This window comes from Chrysochloris asiatica, unplaced genomic scaffold, assembly GCF_000296735.1.
Source record: "Chrysochloris asiatica unplaced genomic scaffold, ChrAsi1.0 scaffold00137, whole genome shotgun sequence".
Lineage (NCBI taxonomy): Eukaryota > Metazoa > Chordata > Mammalia > Afrosoricida > Chrysochloridae > Chrysochloris > Chrysochloris asiatica.
The window spans coordinates 8,286,636-8,297,835 of NW_006408655.1; the positions used below are offsets into that span (position 1 = coordinate 8,286,636).

Genomic DNA, 11,200 nt, shown 5'->3' on the forward strand with positions numbered 1-11,200 from the left:
TACAGGGCACATCATCAGTTTCACATTCAACAATTCATATAAATTGTTTCATTACATTGATTATAATCCCCTCCATATACCATCAGCTAAAAGTATTTCTCTTTATCCACTTTAGCTTTTTTTAAAAAAACACACAAACAAAAAAACCCAACCAGGCATATTTAATAAATTACATCTCCAAATGGCACATTCTGCAAGTCTGCTCCTGGCCACCAGTTCTTAGTCCTTCTCTTCTTAGTTGATGATCTAGTTGTTTTTTTACTGAGTCCTTGGGGTTTTCTATGTACAGGATGATATTGTCTACAAATAGAGTTTCATTTCCTCTTTGCCATTTTGGATGCCTTTAATTTCCCTGTCTTGCCATATAGATCTTGCTAAGACTTCCAACACAATATTGAATATGAGTGGTTCCTATTTGTAGAGGGAAGGCTTTCAGTTTCTTACTATTGAGAGTAATATAAGTTTAGGTAGATCGTGTTTTTTTTTTAAAATGTATCCATCTCTTCTAAGTTTTCAAATTTGTTGGAGTACAACTTTTCATGGTATTCTGTTATTATACTTTTGATTTCCTTTTTTGTGTGGCATCGCCTATGTGGTTTCTAATGCATGTTATTTGTGTCTTCTCCCTCTTTTCTTTTGTTAGGTTTGCCAATGGTCTGTCAATTTTGTTAATCCTTTCAAAGAACCAGCTTCTTGTCCTATTGTATCTTTCTATAGTTTTTCTGTTTCATATCTCATTTATTTCTGCTCTAAACTTTATTATATCTTTTCTTTTGGTGGCTGTAGGTTCCCTCTGTTGGTCTGTTTCTAATTGTAGATGCTGTGTTAATATATTAACTTTGGGTTTTTTTTTTTTTAAATTGGATGTGTGCTTTCATTGCAATAAATTGTCTTCTCAGCACCACTTTGATCATGTCCCAAACATTTTTATATGTTGTGTTTTCATTCTCATTTGTTTCTAGGAACTTTGTGAGTTTCCTATAATAGCAAATTAGTGAGAAGCATATGCCAAGATCCTATAGATAGCTCTGGACAATCTGATTTTGAGAAGGAACTTTATGAATTCACGTTTAATTTCTTCTCCTAGCCAGTCACTTTTCAGCAGGGTGTTATTCCATTTCCATGTATTTGACTGTATTTCCTTGGTCTTCCTATTGTTGATTTCTAATTTGACAGCATTTTGGTCTGAGAAGATGCTTTGTAGTATTTTGATATTTGTAAATTTAGGGAGATTTGTTTTGTGGCCTAACACATGGTCTATTCTAGAGAATGTTCCATGTGCACTGGAAAAGAATGTGTATTGTGCCATTGAGGTCCACTTGGCTGACTGTGCTGTTTAGTTCTTTGGTGTCTTTGTCAAGTTTCTTTCTGGTTGTTCTATCTATTTTTGAAAGTGGTGTATTAAAACTGCCTACAATTATTGTAGAGGCTTCAATTTCTTTCTTCAAGTCTATTAGAGTTTGCTTTATATATTTTGGAGCTCTTTCATTGGGAGCATAGATGTTTATTATGGTTATGCCATCTTGTTCATTTGTCCCTTTAATCATGAGATAATGTCCATCTTTATCTATTATGCTGGGTTTTGCCTTAAAGTTTATTTTATCAGAGATTAGTACTGCCACCTCTGTTCATTTTTTTTATTGCAATTAGCTGGGTATATTTTTTCCCCATCCTTTGACTTTTAATCTGTTTTTACCTCCTGTGTAAGATGTGTCTCTTGCAGACAGCATATTGAAGGATCTTGTTTTCTTATCTATTCTGCCACCCTCCGTCTCTTAACTGGTGCATTTAATTCATTTACATTCAGTGTAATTGTCGATAGGTATTGATTAATTGCTGCCATTATGTTTGTTTTTTTGTGGTGTTGCTCCTTTCTTTGTTCTGCATGTCTTCCTTTGCTGAGTTGGAATCTACTCCATGGAACATCCAGTAAGTCTGCTCCTTTCAATCAGAGACAATTTGGAGAAGGTGCATGCAAGAAGCATGAAAGCAGATGGCCACTAGAATTCATTATAGTCAAGGGAATATCCTAAATACTAAATACAGCTACTATTATATATTGAACATTTACTCTATGTTATTGGTGGTGGTTAAGTGCTGTCAAGTAATTCTGACTCATGTTGTTATCCAACTCATAGGCTTTGCAAGGAGTGGCTGGTGGGTTTGAACTGCTGACCTTGTGGTTTGAAGTCCAGTGCTGATCCTACAGCACTACACTAGGAGTCCACAGTGACCCTGTATAGAGTTTCCAAGGCTATAAATCTTTACAGGAGTAGAAACCTCATCTTTCTTACTCTATGTTAGGCATTATTTAATTATGTTGTGATTTGGATGAAAGTTTACAGCAAAAACTGGTTTTCCATTCAACATTTTGTGACATTGAGTATAATCCTCACAATGTAAGGGTACTCTTCCCACTTCCTTCCTGTGTTTGCAGTTTCTCTTTGTCTTTCTTTCCTAGCCTTCCCTGTCTTTTGAGCATTGCTGGTGATCTGTTGAGTCAGTTCTGACTCATAGTGACCCTGTATAGGGTTTCCAAGGAGCAGCTGGTGAGCTTGAACTGCCAATCTTCCAGTTCAAACTAACCTTGCAGTCCAGTGCATTAACCCACAGCACACCTGGGCTCCTTCTGAGCATTATCCCTAGGCAAATATTACTCTTTTGATTGTGTATGGCTCATTGTCCTAATAAGTGTATACCTCCCTTATGTTGTTGTTTACCTTATAGGCCTGTCCTCGGAAACCCTGTACAGGTACTCTGTATAGGGTCGCTATGAGTCGGATTCTGACTCGATGGCACTTAGCAACAACAACAACACAACCTTTTGGATGAAAGTTGAGCCACAGGGTGAGTTCACTTCCAGGCTTGAAGGGTGACTAAGGGTCACAGTCTTGAAATTTCCACCAGTCTCTTTCAAATCAGTAAGTCTGCTCCTTTTAATCAGAGACAATTTGGAGAAGGTTTATGCAAGAAGCATGAAAGCAGATGGACACTAGAAGAGTTGATATGTTTACTGGTGAGGTCACTGGGACTCCAGATGTTTCCAGACTCTAGCACTTGAACTCTCATCTTAGGCTTTGTACTTTGCTTTTCCAGTTTCACTAATGACACACACATGATTCAAATCCCTGAAGTATTCATTATAGTCAAGGGAATATCCTAGAACAAACTTGTTCAGAATTTCAAAGCCAACGAAGTCTGGTCTATAGCCAACACTTCGAGGAGTCCTTTTCACCAGCAAGCTTGTAACCATGACCATCTTTGGATTATACTGCTTGCCCAAGGAAAGCAGGGTCTGCATTGTCTTGCTGCTGTCAATTATATCTTCAACAATCAGGACATTCTTTCCAGTCAGAATTGAGAAATCATCTCCACCAATTACCTTGATGTCCGCAGTTGACTGATCATTACAGTAACTCTTCAGTCTGATGAAATCTACAGTCATAGGAATGGCTCTGTCACTATTTCTGTTGAGTGACTGGATATCATCCAGCAGGTCAGCAAAGCACTTATAGCCCCCCTTTGAGCACAGAGTGCTACAATGTGATGGCCTCCCATCTCTTTTATCACATCTCGAGCAAGCTGCTCCGTCCTGACCATAATTAGTCCCTGAGGAATGCACACCTTCTCCAAATCCTCCACGTAATGATTAGGTATATAAAACAAATCTAGATCATAGCCGGGCATGTCATCACGATGCTGGGGCTGCAGGTCGCCATAGCAGAGCTGTCTGGAGCAAGCTGAGGGTCCTATGGCTCCAGGTCCATTGATTAATTTCCTCAACTGTATTTATAGGCATACTTGCAGCACACATTAATATAAGTAGAAATATCCACTGTGGAACCAATATATATTTGTGGAGCCCTGGTGCACAGTAGGTTAAGCATTGGGTTACTAAACTGCAAGTTTAGGCTGTTTACTTCTGCAAAGATTTTCAGTCTCAGAAATCTGATGGAGTAGTTCTCCTCTGTCTTTTAGGGTTGATATGAGTCAGAAGCAACTCAACAGGATTTTTTAGTCTAATTCGCCTTCCTAGCCTTTTTTAAGGAGCTCTGATAGTGTAGTGGTTATGAGTTGGGCTGCTTACCCTAAGGTCAGCAGTTCAAAACTACCAGCCATTCCACAGGAGAAAGATGAGGCTTTCTGCTCCCATGAAGATTTACAGCCTCAGAAACCCTGTGCAGGGTTTCTATGAGTTGGAATCTACTCCACGGAACATAACCACCACCACCGTTGTTCAGCTTGTCTAGCCATGTATCCACTTGTAGAATATTGCTATTACTGTTATTACAATAGCATTTACCTTTGTTGTATGTTAGACATTATGCTAAAGCTTTATATATAGTATTTCCTTTAAGTCCTCTGGAAGAAAGCTGAGGCTTTCTGTTCCTACAAAGATTAATAGTCTCAGAAACCATGTATACGGTTACTATAAGTTAGAACCAACTGGACAGCAATTAACAACATTTAAATGCTTATCATCAACTTATGGGGAACATAAGTACCTACCACCTTATGGAGAACATAATTTTTTATGATGAAGAAACCTGGGATTGGAGAATTTAAAAAGCCTTGCCCTAAATCACAAGCCTGAAAGTGCTAATGCTAACATTCTCCACCAAATCGACCTGTTTTCTGCGTCTAGGGCCTCTCCACTAAGGTAAACTGCTATCCCTTGGAAGATTTGGCTAAACATTCAGTTACTAACAAAAAGGTTGGTAGTTCAAGTCTCCCCAGAGGCACCTCAGAAGAAGAGCCAGGCAATCTACTACTGAAAAATCAGTAAGTGACAATCTTATGGATCACAGTTTTACTCTGACACCATGAGTTGGAGTCTTGTTTGTGTGGTCCTCCTTTGTGGAACACCTTGGCACTAGAGCCCTGACTGGGACCCCAGAGTTCTTGGCAGAAAAATGGTGGTTTACCCAAATCTAACCAGACCCCTCTATCTTCTCCTAAAATGTGCTTGGTGGAAGAATTGTGCTACAAGATGATCTGTAGATGGGTTCTGGGAGCAAAATAGTTCAGGAAATGCTACAAACAAAAATTCCCTTTTAAAGACTCATATTATATTTAGCAACTAATTTGACAACAGAACCCCTTTTGTTAATCAAAAAATCTATTAATAACCTCTGAAACTTGCATTCTTCAGAACACATTTTGGGAAATGGTGACTCAGAAAATATCTGGGGCTCCCCCACATCAAGCATGACTTCTGCTGCTATCTTCTAACTCTTCCTGTATCTGCTTGGATAGCATATTTGCTTGAATCAAGCTGGATGTTGCTACATTGCTTTGAATACAAAGCCTGTTTTCCCTAAAGGGATAAATTCTAAACCCCAATCCATCTAAATCCCACATCCTGTTTTCTCTCTCTATGGCCCTATGTTGTTGCTTAGGTCCTAATCACAGCAAGAAAAATCCATCAATGCTATGAAACAGGGAAACAATACAAAAAATATAGATATTGAGATAAAAGACAAAAAGAAGCAAACAACAGAATGAGAATAGGAACAAAGGAAAATTGAATTCAAAAGAAGATACTAAGTGTTAAGGATTGGATTGTTTGTCCCCTCAAAACATACTGTCAAGTCCTAGTCCATTTAAGTCTGTGAACGTGAATCTGTTTGGAAATCGGGTCTTGGAAGATGTTATCAGTTAGGTTAACATAACATAGAACTGTAGGGTGAGTCCTAACCCTATTTATCTAATGTCTTTATAAAAGAAGAGAATATACAGAATAAGGAAGGACACCATGTAATGTTGCAGCTGCCAATCAAAGGATACCTGAAGCTATCAGAAGCTAGGAGAGAGGCAAGAAACAATTTAATTCTCAAAGCCTTCAGAAGGACTCAACATGGTCAATACCCTGATTTGGATTTCTAGCTTCAGAACTGAGATAATCTCTGTTCTTTAAAGCTTCTTATCATATTTTGTTCCTGTAACACTAGAAAACGAATACAGTTGTTATTAAGTGCTGTCACAACAGAATGAAACACTTTATTGAGGGTCATCCACTTTGTCTCAGATCCTCCACTTTCCCAAGCATGATGTCCTTCTCCAGAGACTGGTCCCTCCTGTTAACATGTCCAAAGTACTTGAGATGAAGTCTTGTGATCCTCACTTCTAAGAAGCATATGGGTTGCATTCCTTCCAAGACAGATATGCTTGTTCTTCTGGTAGTGTACGGCACTTTCAATATTCTTCGCCAACACCATAATTCAAATGCATCAATTCTTCTATAGTCTTCCTTATTCATTTCCCAAATTTCACATGCATATAAGGTTATTGAAAATATGGGTTGGGTTGGGTCAGGCTCACCTTAGATTTTAAAGTGACATCTTTGCTCTTTAATACTTTTAAGAGGTCTTTTTTTTTCCATCTTTAATTTTTTTTGTGTGTGCATATACCAACGGATGAACACCACACAAATATTCAGTCAAATATCATCTTGTCACGTATCATCTGGTCAAATATTATTTCTTGATATAATTTAGTTCACGAAAGATATACCAAAAAAAAAAAAAAAAAAAGCCAAATTACCATTGTGAAGTAAAAATAAATTATTTTAATACACACGTTTTCTAACTCAGCACTTGTTTCCCTTATGCATGCATGATCATTTCCGGTGAGCCGCTCCCATTTTCTTTCTCTTCCAACCGGCAGCAATCTTCAGCAAGAGACAGTGAAGCGGAGCTGTCTCTCCATCAGAAGCACTAAGTACCTTCTTGTCTTCAAAGAATTTTATGAACTTTAACATTTTTAAAGGAGTTCGATGAGGTAGCTCTGCATGGTAGATTTTCTCCACAACCTCTTATTTGGAAGATAGCAAAACAGACTTGGATGGCTGCAAGTCCACAGGTGGCTTGTATTCCTATCACAGTTGGGTAAGTGGTAAAGACGGAATACTAAGCAGATCTGCGCCAAACACAGCTGGGTGAGGCAGCTTCATGTTGGGAAAGTCGGCCGAATTATAAAAACCTTCCTAATGGTGAGATTTGTTCCAGCATTCTGTGTGTGGCTTCTTAACAGTCTTGTATGGCAAGGCCTTCGTCCACAGTTGGCGTCGCCAGTCGGGGAAACACAGGGTTTATATCTGCTCCAGAATCAAAAACACTAAGATGGCTACACTTTGATAATCAGAGTGGGTGATGGTGTCATTTCCTGCCAAGCGGATCTGACCACACTTTTAACCCTGGTGGCTGCACATCCTGTTGAACAATACCGGCCAGCTTTATGGCTAGTTCTTTCTGGTACTCCTTGGGCCACATTAGGGGCCGGAAGTAGATGGGGTAGAAGGCAGCGCCCAGCAGGGAGAGAAAGCCGCTGAAAATGAACGGGGAGCACAAGTTCCAGCTCATGGTGCCTTTCGGGGGTTGCCTTGACCCTATGAGCGCCCCATCAACGCTGAATTCCCGCTGCAGAAGGCCGGATTGTGACCTCTCTCCGAAGAGACCAAGTATGTTTAGCTTCTGGGCCTTGGGGGCGGGACTAGGGGCTTTTAAGATGTCTTTTGCCGCACATTTGTCAAACGCAAATTTGATTTCTGGCTGCTGCTGCCATGAACATGGATTGTGATTTGTTGTTGTTAGGTGCCATTGAGTCAGTTCTGGCCTAGAGCAACACTGTATTGGGTTTCTGTGGAGCAGCTGGTGAGTTTGAACCACCGAACTTGCTATTCAAATTAATTTTGCAGTCCAGTGGGTTAACCCACAGCGCCACACCAGGACTTCATGGATTGTGGATGGTGGTGATGGTGGTGCTGGTGGCTGTGTGCCGTGGAGTCCGACTCATAGTGACCCTGTACAGGGTTTCCAAGGCTGTAAATCTTTACGGGAGCAGAAAGCCTCATCTTTCTCCCGCGGAACCGCTGGTAGTTTCAAACTGCTTACCTTGAGGTTCGCAGCCTGGTTCGTAACCACTACGCTACCAGAGCTTCTTATGGATTGTGGATAGTGTTCTGGTATTCCCATTCTTTGCAATGCTATAGGTAGCTTGTCATGATCCACACAATTGAAAACCTTTGCGTAGTTAGCAAAGTACAAACAAACATCTTTCTAATATTCACAGTTTTTAGCCAAGATTCATTTGATATCAACAGTTATATCCCTCGTTCCACATCCTCTTCTGAATCCAGTTTGTGTTTCTGGCAGGTCCTTGTTGACGTACTGTTGCAATTGTTTTTGAATTATTTTCAGCAGATTTTACTTGTATGCATTATTAATATTGTTTAATGATTTCTGCATTCTGACCGTTCTTTGGAATGGGCACAAATATACATCTTTTCCAGTTCGTTGGTCAGGTAGCTGTCTCTCAAATTTCTTGGCATAGATGAGTGAGCAAGTTCAGCGCTGCATTAACTTGTTGAAAGATTTTAATTTGTAATCCATCAGTTCCTGGAGTCTTTTTTTTCACTAATGCTTTCAGTGCAACTTGAACTTCTTCTTTCCATACCGTTGGTTCTTGATCATATGCTACTTCTTGAAATGGCTGAGCATTGACCAATTCTTTTTGGTATAACAACTCTGTGTATTCCTTCCATCTTCTTTTAATGCTTCATGCATTGTTCAATATTTTGCCCATAGAGTCCTTCAATATTTCAAGTCAAGACTTGAATTTTTTCTTCAGTTCTTCCAGCTTGAGAAAGTGTATTCTTTCCTTTTGATTTTCTGATTCCAGGTCTTTGCACATTTCATTATAATACTTTACTTTGTCTTCTTAGACTTCCCTTTGGTATTTTATATTCAGCTCTTTTACTTCCTCATTTCTTCCAGTTGCTTTAGCTTCTTTATGCTCAAGAACAAGTTTCAGAACCTCTTCTAGCATCCACTCTGGTTTTCTTTCTGTCCTGTCGTTTGAGTGGCCTTTTGCTTTTGTCATATAAGATGTACTTCTTGTCATCTCAAAACTCTTCTGGTCTTCGATCTTTAGTGTCTTAACATATCAAATCTATTCTTAGGATGGTCTCTGAATTCAGGTGGGATATACTCAAGGTTATATTTTGGCTTTCATGACCTTGTTTTAATTTTCTTCAGCTTCACCCTGAACTTGCATACGAGCAATTGATGGTCTGCTCCACAGTCTGACTCTGGCCTTGTTTTGATGAGTAATAGTGAGCTTTTCCATCATCTCTTCCCACAGAGGTGTTCAATTTGATTCCTGTGCATTCTTTTTTATTAGGTCCATGTGTATATTTGCAATTTGTGTTTTTGAAAAAAATGTATTTGCAATAAATAAGTTGTTGATCTTGCACAATCCTATCACATGATTTCCAGTTATTATAGTAGGTGATTCAATTTCCCTATATGAAGAGTCAATAACCACTTTCTTAATGACATATGAAAATGTACAGACCATATTTACAAATTGTTCTCTCATTGAACCATTCCAGAAAGACTTTAAAAAAAGTATGTTTTTGTTTACAGAAGTGCAAATTCAAAGTGAGAAAAATTCTCAGTCTCCTGCAACATTGTTTTCATTCAATGAAAGAAGTTGTGTCATTCAGTAGCATGGAAAACTAACTTTCTGTAGACACAATAATAAGCTCATTTATTAAGTCAACAAATATTTCTTGAGCACTTACTATGTACCAGACACTTTCCATGGACTTGAATAAATAGGTTAAAAATATTGTATGCTTTAAGATGGTAGGTACTAAAGGAGATTAGAACTGTAGGTGTGTGGGTACAAATTGCACTATTCATAAAGTGATGAGATTAAGAAAGGTGGAAAGTGAGCAAACGTTTGAAGGACCTGAAAATGTTGACCAAGGAGATATGGAGGATGAGCATTGAAGACTGAGGAAAGAGCTAAAGAAAAGGCCCTAAGGTGGTGTGTTCCTGGCTTATCCAAGGAGCTCTAATGCAGTCAGAGTGAGTGAGCAAGGGGAAGAGTAGCAGGAATCCAACAGGTGAGGGAGGATGGACTCTATAGGCAGATGGGAAAACTTCGACTTTTACTCTCAGAGAGATGAGAGCCATTCCAGGTTTTTGTATAGAGAAGCCACATGAGTGATCTGCCCTCTATATCAAAATATTAACTTTACTTATTTAGTTGAGAATAGACTAGAAGAAAATAATCAAAGTAGGGACTAGTTTAGAGAATACTCCAGGGGAGAGATAATGATGGCTCGATCAGGCTGGTAGCAGTGGAAGTACCAGAGGTGTTCAAATTCTGAATGGATTGTAAAAGTAGGGCCAACTGGATTGCCTAAATGATTTGCACTGTGAGAAAAAGAGAAGATCTAAGGATGATCCCAAAGGAGCTCTGGTAGCGTAGTGGTTATGAATCCGGCTGCTAATCTCATGGTCAGCAGTTTGAAACTACTAGCTGTTCCACAGGAGAAAGATGAGGCTTTCTGCTCCCATAAAGATTTGCAGCCTCGAAACCCTGTGCAGGGCCGCTATGAGTCGGAACCGACTCCATGGCACATAATAACAACAACAAGGATGATCCCAAGGTTTTGTGCCTAAGTGTCTGCTCAGAGGATGCAAAGAGGGAAAGTTGCCAGCAACAGGCTTAGGAAGCTGCTATTATAGGAGATTTTAGAAAGAAGATCAAGAGTTCAGTTTTAGATGTTTTGAATTTGAGATGTTAATTAGACAGAGATCTATGTACCGAAATTGCATAGACATTTGTCTATATGAGTCTGAAATTAAGGAAAGAATTCTGAGCTGGAGATATAAATTTGTGGTTCTCACACTTAGATGGCATTAAAGCCATGGGACTGGTGAAGTCACCCAACCTGGATGAGAGTAAATGTAGACAGAGAAGAAAAAGAGACAAAAGTTTGAACCCTGGAATAATCCAACTATGAAGCAATGACTGATGAGGTGGAAAGACATATATATATTTTTAATGTTTTATTGTGAATTCTGTGATAGTTTACATGGGAGAACATTAGTTTTACATTCATTCTATCGTATATCGTTTCATTGCCAAGGTTATAATCCCCTCCATGCATCATCAACCAACCAAAGGGTATACGCTACAAGCCTGCCCCCTATCATCAACACGCATCCTCTCTCTCTCTGGGTCTAAAGTCCCCAGTAGCTCCATCTCTCCTCCACATCGTTGTCTCTGCCTCCATCTCTAGCGTCACTGCTTCTCTGGGTAGGGTCCCGATCTCCGCTCTTCTCCCTTTATGGTCACAGGGATCTCCGCTCCTAGACTGAAAAGTTAATCACTCCCCTCCTTGCTA

General features: G+C 39.4%; 2 pseudogenes; both read right to left on the reverse strand.

Moving 5' to 3' along the window:
• Positions 1–3,070: 3,070 nt before the first annotated feature.
• LOC102826034 lies at positions 3,071–3,719 on the reverse strand (annotated as a pseudogene).
• A 3,438-nt stretch (positions 3,720–7,157) lies between these two features.
• LOC102826415 lies at positions 7,158–7,361 on the reverse strand (annotated as a pseudogene).
• Between the last annotated feature and the right edge of the window lie 3,839 nt (positions 7,362–11,200).